The following is a 15,248-nucleotide window of genomic DNA, read 5'->3' on the forward strand; positions in this document are numbered from 1 at the left end:
CAACACGTGTCCTTAAAGACAAGAACGTGTTTTCTTGATGTATCAGAGATGAAATCCCAGCTAATTTGTGCCTAAGGTTCTAGTGTAAATGCACAGGGTGCATCTTGGTGAAGAGATGATTCAAAAGGAAAAGGAGCACAGAGAAAGCTTGAGAATGCTTGCATGGCCACCTCCTAAAAGTAAAATGCTGCAAACAACAGTCGAAGAAAATGACCAGGACGATATTGAACTGTCAGCCAGGGATAACAGAGAGGACGCTCAAATGACATGTCAGATCCATGTAAAAATAAAAGCCTGTAGCTTCCAAATGTTTCTCTGAGTGCTTTAGCTTGTCATGCCACCTCACATCTCTAAGGAAATTGTGAACCATCAGCAGGGAGGGCTTCACGTCAGGGACAGGTGAAAAGCAGGAAAAGATGGGATTGGTATCAATCCAAGCACAGCTACTGCTTGGCCCAGTACCAGCCCCAGCCTCTGCTCAGCACATCCCACACATAAAGCAGAAGATTGCCCAACAGCATCATGCAGCCACAATTGCAAAGCTGAAAGGCAATAGCCCATTATGTTGTTTTCAGCAGTGCTGCTACACACTCATACAGCATTTAGCAAAGTGCCTTGTGTGTCTTTTTCTGCCAGTGTTGGGAATCCATTTAGAACAAGCCATTGAGCTTTATTTTTATATTACTTGATTTTTTTTCCAAATGCATTAAGATAAATATGTATATTAGCAGTCACTAGGGCAAACAGAAAATATTCATTTGTGTTTATTGCAGGCAGTTAGAACCCTACCACACTTTACCTTTCAGAGAGGGAATTTCTCCTGTGATAAATTAATCTTTATGAGCTAGTTCTTATTTCCTTCATTTCCTTGCAGCTTGGCTTTTTAAAAGAGAAAATGAGTATTTTTTTGTCGTGTGAATTGCATTTTCTGCTAACCACTATTTATAAAAGGGGTGACTGGTCCTCAGCTGAAGTACTCCCACTCAGAAACCTGAAAAGACCAGAATATTTACCTCTGTCATGTACTCAGCCCTAAACATTTCCACAGAATTTTCAGGAGCCCTTGAAGGGGAAACATTTTCATAATGACCAGTGAAGTCACCAGAAGCTATTACATTCTGAAATTAGCAACGTGCTTTCTCCAGACTGTTCCATTTGTTCTCAGTTCGTGGAAACCACCAAAAACAAATTGACCTGGTCTGCTATCAAGCTCATTACAAAGGGTCATGGGAAGAGCAGGAGAGTGAGCACAGGGTCTAAGAGGCTTTGGTGGGGCGTGCAGCTCTATTAATACGTGTCGCCCACATGCTGCAAGAACGGCAGTCACTAAACAGCCGTTACAGAAGTGCACTGAACCCCGCCACCTCCCTCCCTTCTATTATCCTCTGCCCATTATAGAGAGGCTTTTCATTTCCAAACCTTACGCTTTTTTACTTTTCTGACTCTTAAGGGGGCTCCTCTATCACCTATCACCATTCTGCCAGTGCCAAGGCCACCTGGGTAAGCTGCAGGGACCACTGGGGACAAGCACAAGGCCAGGCCATTCTATGATTCTATCATTCTATGATTCTATGATCCTATGACTCTGAGGACCACCACTGGAACAATGCAGGATGACCCTGTGGAGGGCACTGAGTCAGTAGTGGAAGAGTTATGACTTCCATGCCTCTGCTGCCTATCAGTTGAAAAGCCCATGGTATGAAAAGCCAATTAATTGATATTATTTAAAGACTGCTTTTCATAGGAGTCCTTTGTTGGAGGGACTGAATCTCAACTCTGTGCTAAATTATGCACAAGAGTTAAGGGAGGTGAGAGTCAGAAATCCACTGGGTAATCATAATCACTGTGCAATTAGGTTTGATATCATAATAGAAGGTTACTCTCCTAGGGGTAATGCAGTGAGGGTGAACTTTAAAAGGCCAGATTTTAAAACTACGAGAAAAAATGATTAACAGAAGGCTCAAGGGCATAGTGAAACTCTTTAACAACTTAGAGCAAATTTGTTCCTGGAGTAACTGCTCTGGCAGCCTCAGGAGTTGTACCAAGGGTGAGTTTGGCTAATGTAATCAATCCGGAGGCTATTTAAGAATCAGTTCTAGAGGGGCAGATGGTGGTTGGACCTTTTGAGCTGAAAATAAGAACAGAAAGAATGAAATTTGCACGGCTGAGCAGAGTTTACTGAAAATAAACATTCTTTTAAAAATTAAAAAGGATATCTGACTAAAGAGCAGAACAGAGAGTAGAGTAAATGCAGACAAGATAGAAAGGAAAAGGACATAGATGTATAGGCCTATAAAAAAAAAAAACCAAGGTATTTCTGATATAGTAGAAGAGAAAAAAATTAAACCCCCAACGAGGCATATAATGAGTGAAACTTAGAAAGCGCTGTTGTTATGTGACAGCTTTATTGTACCTAATTAACTCAAATATATGTATCAGCTGGAAGACACCACTCTCCATGGTTACTTGCTGTCAGATGTACTAAAGCAGGCATTTCTTCTCCACAGCCCTCTATCTTTGTGGGGAGAAGGGAGACTGAAATTTCAGAGAATGCTGAAGCAGAAATAAAACCTCGGCATGAGTTATTTGTATAAATGTAACTAAAGAGATTCCTTGTCTCTGCTGCTTTCTCTGGGAAAATAGAGGGTGAATTCAGCAATTATTTACTTTAACACTGTGGAAGGTGAACAGGACCTGAGGAAGGAGTCATATGGCTATCAGTTTACCAGGGCAGTAAATCACTGGGCAGTGCCCGCCCAGGCTGTAGAGGAAACAAACCCACAATAGTGAACCTGTCAAATAAGGTGCCCCATTCACCTTATGGGGTGAAATTCCCTCCTGAAAACAAAGGAAAAGATTCAATGCTGTCTCCTATTGTGCAACAACTGCAAGGGAAAACTCACTGGGAGCTACTGCAGGAGCGGTACCCCACAGTGCCTGTGGAAATGTTGCTCATTCAGGCAGTGCTCCCACTGCAGCAGCACCAGCACTGCAGGGAAGGGCACAGTATCTCTGGGGCCTGTTCACACCCCAGAAGTGGCAGAGACACCCTGGCTGGGAGATGATCCTCCATCCCTTGAAACAATCACCATCCAGCTGGTACCACTCAGGACATGAGCACAAGGATCTCAGCACGGACAAAAGCAAAAAGTTTGTTTACCTTTTTATTTATTTTTTTTTTAAGTTTCCCAAAATGTCACCATTCTCTCCTTTCATATTTATGCAGTCTTAAGCAAAACAGGCCCTCAACCTCAGCTGTAGCCTGTAATGTCACCATAATGAAGGCAAATAAACAACGATAAGAAGAAAACCCACTTCAGTCACCGTAAGGAAATATTGTTACTTCAAAGCAATTCTTCATCTGAAAAGCTAATAAAATAGTACATAAAGGTGACCTGGTAGATATAATTTACTTGGCTTCTCAAAATGCTTTTGATAAGGTCCCTTATAAAAGAATATTAATGGTAATGAGAATGATCTTACATTTATGGTGGTACATTTCATTCAGATGAATCCAAAAGTGCTCTACAAAGTTTTTACTAACTGATTGTACAAATCAGGAGTCATATATATCCCCAAAGTGTTGCTAGATCTGGGAGAAGGCATGACAGCTATTTAATTGCCTAGTATGCTGCTGTTCAATATTTTAGGGCAGGGTGTAAAAGCAAAAGCTACAACTATGTGCAATTAGATTAAATTTAGGCAGGTAAAAGCTACTTTCCAAAGCTGAGATTTGGCTGACAACCAAGCTCATCTTCTCTCTCTGCCCTCACCCAAATGTTGAGGGATGCCTTAGGCTGAACAGATGAATGGCTCAGCTGGAAAAAAGGCACCTTTTTCTGATTGCTCCCAAATGGACAGGCAGTGGCCATTTCACGTGGCTCCTCAATATGCAGTGGGATGTTTATGGGCACCTGTGCCTGGACATCTGACTCCAGAGAAGCACCATCATTTACATTTTGTTCTCCAAATTTTCCATAGGTTTTTCACCTATGTCCTTCAGCTTCATAAAGCAGCTGCCAATTCTGACAGCCACCATCAGAGCATCTTCAACTCTCATTAGTCTTTGGGAAGCAATCTCTGCTTCAGTTCTGCAGTCAGTTTTGCTTTGAGGTGCACATCTGAAGCACTACTAATCCAGACCATTATAATCGTGAATACAGTTTCAGCCATAAGCATATTCTATTTAGAGAGTATCAGAATACTTAATTTAAAGGCATAAAATGTCTCGTTTAATTGCCTGAAATCAAAGGTTTCATATTTTAATTAAGCTTTTAAGAGGACTTCTTTCATTGCTCTGATTCTTTTTTTCTCCTCTCAGGTATGAAGGTCATTAAAGAATATTTTTACTTATTAAGCAATAGTAACAATAATTTTACCAAATCTCTTGTACAGTGTGGATAGTACCCCAGATCTGAACTTCACACACTATCAGTGATCAGTAGATGAACACCACTCATTTATTGTGCCTGGCTCAGTACAAAGGGCTGCCTGAACTTCTAAGTCCTTTATTTTTTGTTAATTGCAAAGAAAGAAGATTCCAGGAAAGCTGAATTATAGCTTCTCCCTAAACGAGCAGCCTAAAACCAGATACATGACCAGTGTAAAATGAAAGCCAGGAGCTCACAGATGGGGGTTGAAGAGGACCTTGAAGGTACTAAGATGTCCTAGTTGTGCAGGCAGAAAGATTTCAGCTCAGCTGTAATACCCTTGGGCACACCTTTGAAGTGCTCCATCCAGCCTCTGCCCGAGGCAGCACGCAGCTCGTGTTTATCGCCCTCCTGCTGTATTTTTTTGCAGAGCTAAACAAAGGACAGGGTCCCTTCCTCGAGTATGACAGCTTGTCAGACTTTGCAGTACAATCCATATTTCATATCAAGAGTCCCCCTCAAATTCAAGTTATATAAATTTTATATTGCTAGGTAAACACGACCTTCCTCTGCCAATTCTTTCAGGCCAGAGACAGAAGCCAAAACAAGAAAAATCTTGTGAGAACAGGTAAGCAGGGCCAAGCTGTCAAAAACCTTCAACAAGGAGCTGAATTGTCAACAGAGGTCCTCATTTCACAGGGTGCTTTATTCCTGCTTCAAGGCACCCCTGTTCAAAATGCTGATGGATTTTTGTGGAATGATCCCATGCCTTTACATTGCAGCCTTTTATTTCCTTCGTGACTCTTCTCAGAGGCTACGAAGGTCCCATTTTTAGCACAGTCCTTTGGGAAAAAGAGGGAAGAACAATTCTTATGTGAAAACGTGGCCCCACAGTCTGCCCCACAGTGCAGCAGGAGGCTCCCCAGCCCCCCTGCAGCACATTCACAATCCCCTGGAGAAACTCTGTCTCACCCTCTACTTCCCACAGGCTCTTGAAAGCAAAACCCTTACTTTTAGGCAATTTAATTTCAACTGTGAATAAGCATTCATCAATAAGTACTTGTGGCCTATTCAAGGAGGCTCTTTAGGCAAAATAATGGTTTAAAACTTCTTTCTGCTGCCGGGGTGACATAAAGAGGCCTCAGCATACCCCAAGGCTGCTGTATATGTAACACAGTAATTTAAACTTCTGTCTCCTGCAAGGCTCATTGTGTGTGATGCACACCTGGCCACTCTAACTGATCAACATTTAATGCTTTGTGTCATTACAATGGGTTTTAGTCCCCTCAGTAAAGACATTGTTAATGCAGTGTGCCTGCAAGAGGCTCTCAAATGCCTTGGAAATAAGAGACAGGAAGTTTTCCAAGCACATATAAAGATGACCACTGTCCTGCATCTTCTGAGTGTTCCCATGCCAGGAAGACAGAGATGCAGGCTGCTGGAAATGGGTAAATAAGAAAGAAACAGATGGGAGATAAGTCCCCTACCCCCTTACACTGATGCAAGGCACATGGACTCCTCGGGTTTCAAGGTGCAGATCTGACCTCAGACACTCACTTTTGGAAGTCAGTGGCACCACAGTCAGCAAGGGAACCTTTTTCTTGGGTACACAGTTGCTTAAATCATTGCTAGGCAGGTGTTGATTGCTACTGGCATTTGTCTTTCAGCAGTTGTCACAGCAGGCTCCTTGGGATATATAGGAATGCCTTGCAATTATGTGCTTTATGACACACCCCAGAGAAACATTTGGCCATATGTGGTTTGCACAAGGGCACACATCCCATGTGCAAAAGGGTCCATGCTGGGTGCTATCAACATAAGAGAACTGCTCGCCCTCTCCGACCTGTCTCTGATGCACCTGACAGCTCCTTTACAATGGTGGAAATGCCAGTCTCCTGCAAGATATTTATCTGTCTGATTTTCCCATGATTTGCATCTTGCTGCCTCCTGCCTTAGGTTCTTCCTACAGCCAGCTGAATCTCCCTTTCCTAGGGGCTTTATCTCAGCTCTTCTTGAACTTCTGAGCTGACAGGGACTGGGCTCCCTGCCCACGGTGTGTACCTGTGACTGACTCCTAGACATTGAGTGCAAATGTATTAGATGCTGTGTTAAATCACTTGCTGTTATGGAAACTCACTCTGCTCTGGAGTCTGGGGGACAGTCTTCAGGGAAGAACTTCATTTGTTTTTGTCACTGTGTCCTCTTTTTCAGAGCATCATCAAAAGGGCTATGGAGAGAAAAGCTTTCACTATTCACTGAAAAAAATGTTTGTGGATAAAAAAACAAGTTTTTCTTCCCATTAGATTTTTTTGGTTTGGTTTGGTTAGATTTGGTTTGGTTTGGTTTGGTTGGTTTTTTTTTAATTGAAGTGGGCCCATGTCCACTAGGGGTTTAAAATCTTTCTCAGACTTTGCCCTTGCTGATAGATGAAAACCTCGTTCTGAGCTGTTACCAAACTCATCCCAGCAGGGTTGACAGAATGACCAACAGGACAAGAGCTAACACCATTCCCTCTCCACATATGCTTTCACTATTTATGCCTAATCTTTAGGCTCTTTCTTCCACAAGCCTGTTTGAATGCTTGATCCCCTAAATGTGTCACTTTGCAGTAAAACATTCTCTTTTCTTCATTTTTTTTATCACCCCAGGGGAAAGCAAAGGAAGATCTGACTGTGTCACAAGAACTGTGATATTCCTGGGCTCCTCACGGAAGCCTGGCTCTTGCTGGACCTGTGGTATGGCCTGCAATGGTCCTACAGTAAAGCCTGATGTATGGAAAGTGAGAGTCAATAAAGTCCTCTCATGAAAGCCAAACAAAACATTTCCTCACCTTCACTGTGCTGTGGTATTTTGTCTACATTAATCTGAGCTAATTTCTTTTTTTCAGCCGTGGTTTTTTTCTTTTGCTCCCTTTGAAGGTCCTAGAAGGACCTCCTGTGGCATTCACAAAGTGAATCAGAAGTCTCACTATGGGACCTGGGTGGTTTCTAGGAATCCCCCAGTTAAAATGGCAAGCAGCTCCACAGTACTGTAACAAAGTTAGACAAATCTGACTGGTGCATACAAAGCTTCTAATTTTGGGAACCAAAAGTATAGAGGTTTAAGCTTTAAAACCTTCCCAGCTTTCCACCCACCCTCCCAACCAGCTGGAGATAGGTGGTATATGCTTTATTACACAAGAAATCCAGGGACACTGTTTCACTTCTAAAGTCTCCTTTCACACTTAGGCAACAATTGCTACTCATTTTAGGAGTTTTATAGCAGCTCAAATCCTGGAGAATAACAATGTTTAACTGATCTTAGTGGTACAACATTATTTGTAGGGCTAATTCCACAGCCGTTGTTTTTTTTCCTCAGGACAACAGAGGTAATTTTCCTAAAATTACATTGTTTCCTAAAACAGCTCTATTCAGCACCATACATCTACCTTCTGGCAGCATAGTTTAATTTGCATTTAAATAATTTCCTGTTATAGATGGAAAAGTAATTATACATAACACTAAACAATTTTCAGGCTTCAGCATTTAATTGGTCCATGATCAAATCTCTCTCCCAGGCTCTGGAACTACCTTTCCAAAATGTAAATTTCCCAAATATCAGAACCTTGCTTCTTTTCTTAAGGTTTTGCTCATTCATTTGTGGTGAATGCACGTAGGTAGAAAACCATGTTGGATTTATTGTCCTTAGCTTCTCTTCAGGGTTGTATGATTTTGGTCTGCCAATTTTCTCCTGGTAGAAAAGTTCAACTCTGCCATCTGAGCAGCAGATCTTACAGGACTCCCATTCTCTACACTAAAAGCACCACAATGCACCAATCCTTAATAGCAGTTACAGATGTCAAATCATGGCCTAATTCTTATATTTTTATCCCAGATGAGGCAGGGAGTTGATGTAGTTTGAGCCAAGGCAATAGCAGAACATCCATTTTTTATCCAGACTGTACTGAACCTTAGATTTTTGTTTGGTACTAGAGGCCATTTGTCACACATAGATCTGTATATACTTGTTCCTCACTTTTTAAGACTTTTTAATCAGGTTAACTATACAACCAAAAAAACCATAATTCTCTGGAGGTGTAGATCACTCTTAGAAAGACTTTGTATCATATTAAAAGATGCTATCCCTAACAGCTGTTTAACGTGCCACAGCCTTTTTCCCTTAGAGAGATAATGCCTATAGAATATGAGCTGTATTATTCAGCACTCCGATTATCTGCTCATGAGCCATGTCAAGAGAAATACAGTCCCCTACACTAAAAGTGCCGACTCCAAAGCAACAAACCATTAACTGTAGAACAAGTCCGATGCAAAAGAGAGAATGATGCATCACAGGAGCCATCATATGGCCCATAAAGTCAATATTGAAGCCATCAAATTCAGACACAAGTGCAGCTTTCCTCAAGGTCTAGGATCAGCCTTGACCTAACCTGTTAGCCAAGTCCCTTTCTACCATTAAAAGTGATTCAGCCACTCATATTGTTCAGGACTGAAATCACTAATAGCATGCCGTGGATCTGCCTTACAGTCATCTCTTGAGAAACCCTCTGTGCAGGTAAGGAGCACTAAGGGTTTCAGTGCCCAAAATGTCTGCCTGAAAGAGGTAGTGCACCGTGCATTTAGTGCTAACAAATCACAAGATTTGCAGGGCTCTACACTGAGCCTAAAATGATATTGCACTTTGCACAACCCTTCAGTATCATACACCAGATTTTATCAGGGAGGCGATACCAAGCCAACAAGTGGATTTTCAGATAAAACTTCCACAGCTAGTCAGACTTGAAGGTGAGTGACAGTGATAACCCCTGTTATTTTCACCTGCCATCATGTTTTAATTTCGTTCTCAAGCTCGCAGCCATTTCACAGATACCTGCAGCAAATCACTCTGGGATGACTCCTCATCTGGATAATGATGGCAAATGGTCCCCACCACCAGCTTATGAAAATGATAAAGAATCAGTTTTCACTCAGATCTTAACAAGAGCAACCTGGTCTAGTGGAAGGTGTACCAGCCCATGGCAGGGGGGATTGGAACAAGATGATCTCTAAGGTTCCTTCTACCAGAACCATTCTAAGGTTCTCTGAAGGTAGATACAAATGAACAGATCAGTGTGTTCAAGAGCACATGTGATCTGTCAGCCTAGGAAGATTGTCAATAAAGCTGTTCCAGAGGACAATTTAAAGGCAAAGGATCTGGACTGGGGTAAGAGCTATGAAGCATTAGATCTACAGCCTAAAAGACTAAACAGCTTGCTAAACCACAGTCTGAACTCGTGACAGGTATTGTTACAATAGTGTCTGGGTATGATGTTCCCCTGAAGGTTTTCTGTCCTACTGATTTTAATTTGGATCATAAAGAAAAATTGTCTGAGAAGTGTTTCAACATCTTTCTCACACCTGAGTCTGTAGCAACAGATGCTTTGCCCTTTCCCCATCAGAACCAGCACACTCATAATTATGTAACTCTTTGCAAAATAACTGCAAAGTTCCTCAATGACTTTTTTTTGGTTTTGCCCTTTGCTAACTTAAAAAATAAAACCAGTGGAAAACAACAACATGAACAACCACACGAGAAAAAAGGCATTGCCTGGTGCTAGAGATAGACCTGTTTGTAAGAATAGCTGCATCACAACAGGTGTCAGCTCTGTAACGGTGCTGCACAAAGCATCCAAGCGGCAGTCAGAGAATGATGATAATAAAAAGAGAGCAAAGGAGTTGTTTTGAGATAGAAATTGCTATAAAATGGAGAACATTTTGTACTTTTTATTTAATTTAATATTTCTGTGGACATACATATTAATAGAGTCTTTTTCTCTTTCTGTGCAATATAAAGATTTAACAGTAACCCAAAGCCTTAGTGAGCTGACCACTGAATAAAATCAATCAAATTTCTCCCTTTCCATTATTCCAGCGATTTATCTTCATTGTATCTCTCCATGTCCTCTCAGTACTCTCCAGTTAAGGAACTGATAGCTATTTCTGTCAGAGCCTGTTTTCTCTCCAGTGAAAGAGGTGGCCAATCTTCTAAAAAAGCAGACAATTCCCAACACTTGGAGGTAAGTCACAGGCATCCTACAGACCCTCTGTCTAACCCCTAATAAGCTAATTCATCATAATCATGTTTCCTAATTAAAAAAAAATATGAGAAAATTCTCTCTTTTTTTTGTCCAAAGACTAAGAAGTCGTTAGGAGAGGACTGGTGCTTAATTATATTTTTGCACAGCATTTATATTTCAGATATTCCCATTTCTTGCTCCTGATTCCCTACTTCCATACTATGAAATATTCCTATTAATAGCCCTGTGCTACCATTGCTTTATTTCTGGTTGTCGTTTTGTTCTATAAACTACTTTAATTAATAAAGGTAATTACTTTTATTTCTTCTTTTTTTTTTTCTTGTTCTCACAGAGCTCCAAAATTGAGCATGTATTTAGTGCTTTTCTATAGGAATGGCTGGACTCCAGCATTCCTTTGGTCTTTTCACAAGCTGCAGAAGAATTATACTGGTGTGAGTCTGACCTGATGTTTTACAGAGTTTTAATTTTTTTACTATACCCTTCGTGAAAGCAGTGAACACACACATACTTCCAAACAGTTCTGGCCCTTGCAGGATTGATGGAAAGAAGGTTAATAACATATCTGGGAAAAACAAATAGTTGGATGGATAGCACACCTTGATTAATATCTGCTGCAGTGCCAGCAGTGCTGGGGGAACTACACGTCGTAATTCTGTTATAGCTGGAGATGTGCTGCCAATGGAAAGAGGAAGGAGATTATCACACTGCTGTGTCTGGCACCTCAGTGTAATGCACAGATACAGGCTAATGTCTCCCCTCTGCTCCTGTTTTCAGGGACAATGAAAAGATCTGGACCAGAAAGCTGCAGAGCTCTTGAAGCTCAAGACGTGCGCTACATTTGAATGTGCGCTGCCAGTAAATCCCTTCTAGGCTGTGCCTGAAGAGGGGATGAGGACAGATTAAAGGCAGGACAATAAGTTTCAAGAATATCAAGCTGATGTCTCACACACAAGCAGGAGGATCCCTGCCCTGCAGGACACGGACAGGCTGCACAGAACCCTCCAGAGCTCTCAGCCCAGCACAGACGAGCTCAGCAGGAGAGGGAGAAGATGTACAGGAGAGGCTGAATTTTCTTCCTCAAACCATCAGGGTGTCATGGCTAAACGCCTTAGCTCTTTGTTTGGCAGTAAATAATTCATGTTCCTGAGCTGTAGGTGGGATACTTTTCAGGCAGAAAGGGAGGACACCAATAAGCAGCTCTTTAAATATACATCGCCTCCTGTTTCCAGGCACAATGTGTGGGAGCAACTGTAAACTGAAATGGTCTTGTGTTTGCTGGCACCTCTGAATACAAAATTACCACTCTGCCTATTTATGGGGCGGAGGGGGAGGGAGGCTTCCAAAAGAAAAATCAGGCCTTTTAAACCTGATTCCTTTTTTTAAACTGAAACACTTGGCATTTCTGTGGCGGCATTGTATCCCCACCGGGGGAAAGAGTTACAGGTATTTTAATTATATATTAGTACAGCATTAAACTAGTTTTATTTGCTGAACATTCTGTCAATTACTGTTGTTACTTGAGAGGCATGACTGCTCCCAGGTTGATCGTGTATTTAACTAGCCAGTCAATGCTATTAATCACTAAGCATTTTCAGCCAAGGATATTAACATTGAAACCTATCCAGGAGGGCTTATAAATGGATACTGGCATTCTTTGGAGGGAAACACTGTTTTCCAATGCAAGAGAGGTTCTCTCAAATCTCTCTCTTTTTTTTTCTTCTTTTTCTTTCCTTTTTTTTTTTTTTAATTTTAATTGCAATCTAAATCCAAAAGGGTTGGATTGCCTTTATAATTGCCCTTAATGAAATAACTGCCATCCTAAAAAATTAGTAAATATGTGATCACCTCATTACCATATGAACAGAGGGCAGGATGTTTGTTTTTGCAGTGCAGCTGCTGTAAAAAACAGTGAAGTATAAGAAAGCAGACATGAAAACCAGAGACATCCTCCTTTTCGGGGACTAGAGCAGGGAGAGAAAGGAACCAGGTAAGGCTAAAAAAATAGTTAGCAGTTAGGGATTGGAAATGAGACTCTGCACTCTTGTTCTTGATCACGGCACGTTGGTATTTTAAGCAGAAAAGACACTGGCCTTTCCCTGCCTCCTGCCCACAGAAGCAGGGGACAAGAACATGACATGAAGCCAGAGACTTTGATACAACACATATCATTTGGTGGAATCAAATGCTCCAGATACATGCTTTGCATTCTGCCTTGCACTTATTTGACACACAGAATATATTTATTTCCACATTGTGAATAATCAGCTGAAAACTCACTTTCATTAGCTTCATCTCCCCATTGTTGGCTCACATCCTGAAGTTTTCATACAACATCTGCAAAAGTATTAAACTAATTATAGAAGCCATCTGGAACAGAAACAGAATGGAATAATTATTTTCTTCTGTTTTTTTATTTTTTTTTAGGCCCTCGCTAAGTAAATGGTGCCATAATAGATGGGATGTCAGAAGAACAATGATCATAACAAACTCAGTATCATTAAAGAGGGATGCGAGGAGATTTACATCAAGAAACTCGTGATTGCTCATTAGCAGAGACACAGCAGAGAGGCATTGTGATCCTCGATGGCATGGGGTGTGTGCTGAGAGGGAAGTCCTACCAGAGTATGGGCAGCCCAGTGACAATGGAGAGGAATAGCAATTGTTGCTTTGTCCTTGTGTTCTCCATTCAAGACCAGGGGACAGACCCCTGAGAAAGGAAGGGTGACTCAGTCACGGGCAGTTGCTTTTTTGTCACCTTCCACGGGTGCTGCTGCTGCTGTTTAATTGCACAACAGTGCTGTGCAGAGCTGACAGGCTACAAGAGTGAGTGAGCAGTGACACTGAGTAGAAAACAATGTGAAATCTTGACTCCCATACTGCTGGGAGGTAATTCTCTCTTTTCCCAACACATTTTCCTTGCTCTTAGACCTTTCCAGGTGAATTTTGAAGATCTGTCCACGAGGAAAAGACACCTCTTCATTTTTTGGGGGGATATCCTTGATCCCATGAAATCCTCCACTTCCAGGGCACTCGTGATGACTGCTGAAGCCAATCATTCTAGCAATGGCTTCTCTTGAACCATGAACCTCTCTTCATCCATTCCAACACTGCAGATCCCGGTAGGCATTGTTACCTGCACAACCCAGATGCACCAGCTCCTAGTCTCTGGTGTTGGAAGGAGCTCCCAGTGCAGGAGACAGCAAGCCCCTAAGCCAAGGGGTGACTGCAGACACAATCACAGGGACCAGACACATGTACCACGAAAGCAGAGAAGAGAACATCTCCTAGAGAGAGCCCTGCACACCCTTAGTGATAGAATTCTTAGATCAGCCATGGATACCAGCTTGTGGGCACCCATGTGCAACTGGATATCCAAAGGGAGTGAGAGCCAGCAGTCCTGACTTCATTAATGTACCCAACATTCACCAGCTCTGGGAGGCACCACACAGGAGCAGTGTTTCTGGAGCTGCTCTCCCTTTTATATGAAGAGGGAGGAGCTAGTAGGTTGCTCTTCCTACACAGAGCTTGAATGTGCATTTTCACAGAATATTGGAGATTGCAGAATAAGACAAAACATCTTTTATCTCCTTAGTTTTGTACTAAGTGATGAGCTGTAGGTCAGCTTGTGGTAAAATGGAGTTTTGTATTTATTATGGCAATTTTTTTAGTGATCAGAGTTCACTACTTTGACATATAAGATCCTGACAGTTATCTGCTTAATACATGATTTCTGTTAGCAGCACTTTCAAGGCAGCCTGTGTTTCAGTGTCTTAAGAGGATGATAACACTGTGGTAAAATACCTAACATTTTGTGCTTGAGATATGTGCATGTAACTGGAAAAGCAACACATATATTAGCATTTTGTGATGGTCCCAGTGGCGAATAATGCATTCACATATCCATTCTATACATACATACATACATGGATAATTTTTTCTCCCAAAGGAAAGTGCAGCTTTTAATAATTTCCTTAACTATATTTCAATTGATTACCTTTGGCCTGCATGTACTTAGAGAAAGGTCTGAGATTCTGTTAGATACCCAGATGCTGAATCAATGGCATCCTGCTACAACATATTTCAACACATGCCATTAATTCTGATTAAAAAGCATCACCCAGTTGTGATTCTTATTAGAACTCTATTAGTGTCTCTGCTAATAGATGTCATCTCCATTATTATCATAATTATTGTTATTTACCACTTAGGTTACTGCTGCAGTGCCTTGAGGGCTCATTCATAAGCCATGCCCTTATTGGATCATTTGCAAATGCAGATTCCAAATATGTTCCTTGCCCTCAGAGCTTCCCTTGATAAGACAACAAATAAAAGATGAAGGAATATAAAGAGACAAAGTGACCATCTGGATCGGCACTGAGACATTGCTTTCAACACATCTGGAGCCTAAGCACTGCCATGCTTCCACCAACTGCAGCCCAGAAAGATACCCAAAATTCAGTACTTGCATTTTGACTTTGGCATTGTCTGTGTCTGTAAGTGCTGAGGGTGCCACTGCCAGTGACTCTTTTATAGTAGACACAAGTATGGGGTTTCAGAAGACACGGATCATGTGACATTACTTGAACACACACACTCAACTAGTGGTTGGCAGCAAACTGTAGCTTCTGCATATCTGGGGCTTGCAGGATACATTCAAGCCATGCCTAAGATGATGAAACTCATTTACAGCAGTCTTAATATAAGCAACGTGTTTCTACTTTTGGTCTTATAAATAAGCAATCTGATTTACAAAGTGCCACGTCCTGAAATCCCAACATCCTGAGTACCAAACTTTATATTTGATG

At 41.6% G+C, this 15,248-nt stretch overlaps 1 long non-coding RNA gene across 2 annotated transcripts; it reads left to right on the forward strand.

The window, feature by feature from the left end:
• Positions 1-1,641: 1,641 nt before the first annotated feature.
• On the forward strand, positions 1,642-5,051 carry LOC114058419. 2 transcript variants are annotated; one of them, XR_003571449.1, is made up of 3 exons: positions 1,642-1,808; positions 3,227-3,325; positions 4,956-5,051. It is a non-coding gene; the product is annotated as an uncharacterized LOC114058419 (long non-coding RNA). The 2 variants fall into 2 exon arrangements; XR_003571450.1 differs by lacking the exon at positions 1,642-1,808 and adding an exon at positions 1,888-2,047.
• The last annotated feature ends 10,197 nt before the right edge of the window (positions 5,052-15,248 follow it).

This window comes from Empidonax traillii, unplaced genomic scaffold (assembly GCF_003031625.1).
Source record: "Empidonax traillii isolate 1590-97213 ecotype Southwest subspecies unplaced genomic scaffold, ASM303162v1 scaffold171:size1303362, whole genome shotgun sequence".
NCBI lineage: Eukaryota > Metazoa > Chordata > Aves > Passeriformes > Tyrannidae > Empidonax > Empidonax traillii.